Source organism: Ornithorhynchus anatinus, unplaced genomic scaffold, assembly GCF_004115215.2.
Source record: "Ornithorhynchus anatinus isolate Pmale09 unplaced genomic scaffold, mOrnAna1.pri.v4 scaffold_177_arrow_ctg1, whole genome shotgun sequence".
NCBI classification, from domain to species: Eukaryota; Metazoa; Chordata; class Mammalia; order Monotremata; family Ornithorhynchidae; genus Ornithorhynchus; species Ornithorhynchus anatinus.
Genome location: NW_024396703.1, coordinates 99,651 through 100,685, shown reverse-complemented (window position 1 = coordinate 100,685; position 1,035 = coordinate 99,651). Strand labels below are relative to the sequence as shown.

The 1,035-nt window shown below is 46.8% G+C and overlaps 1 non-coding gene across 1 annotated transcript; it reads right to left on the bottom strand.

Moving 5' to 3' along the window:
• Positions 1-495: 495 nt before the first annotated feature.
• On the bottom strand, positions 496-633 carry LOC114808741. The gene has a single exon (XR_003756536.1). It is a non-coding gene; the product is annotated as a small nucleolar RNA SNORA7 (small nucleolar RNA).
• Between the last annotated feature and the right edge of the window lie 402 nt (positions 634-1,035).

The following is a 1,035-nucleotide window of genomic DNA, read 5'->3' as shown; positions in this document are numbered from 1 at the left end:
AACTGTGAGCCTCACGTGGGGACAACCTGATGACCCTGTATCTCCCCCAGCGCTTAGAACCAGTGCTCTGCACATAGTAAGCGCTTAACAAATACCAACATTATTATATTACTAGAGGGGGATAACAGACATTAGTATACATAAGTAAGGCTACAGATCCTCTAGACTGTAAGATCATAGTAGGCAGAGAATGTGTCTGTTTATTGTTGTATTGTACTCTCCCAAGCACTTAGACCAGTGCTCTGCACACAGTAAGGGCTCAATAAATATGATTGAGTGAATGAGTGGGGCTTGACTTCTGACTCATAGCGACTTCATAGACATATCTCTCCTAGAATGCCCCACCTCCATCTGCAATTGTTCCGGTAGCATATCCATAGAGTTTTCTTGGTAAAAATACAGAAGTGGTTTACCATTGCCTCCTTCCGTGCAGTAAACCTGAGTCTCCACCCTTGACTCTCCCGTGCCACTGCTGCCCAGCACAGGTGAGTTTTGACTTCTAGCAGATTGCCTTCCACTCGCTAGCCACTGCCCAAGCTAGGAATAGAATGGGTAGGCCTCTGCTTGACTCTCCTTCCTGTAGCCAAGACTGGTAAAGTACTGGATACTCTCTAGGTGAGATCCTGAGACGGTAATGAATGGGTAGATAGAAGATAATCAGGTCCTGCAAGGGGCCTACAGTCTAAATAGAAGGGAGAACAGGTATCGAATCCACATTTGGAGATGAGAGAACTGAGGCACAGAGAAGTCAAGTGACTTACCCAAGGCCACACAGCAAAGAAATGGTGGAGCCAGGATTAGAATGCAGGTCCTCAGACTCCCAGGCCTGTGCTCTTTCTACTAGGGAAGAGGAAGAAGAAGAAGGAGGAGGAGGAGGAGGAGGAGGAGGAGGAGGAGAGAGAAGGAGAAGAAGAGGAAGAGGAAGAAGAAGAAAAATATTTGTTAAGCACTTACTGTGTGCCAAGTACTAAGGGGTAGATATGTCATGTTGAACACAGTCCCTGTACATGGGGGGCTGATAGTCTAAGTTGGGGG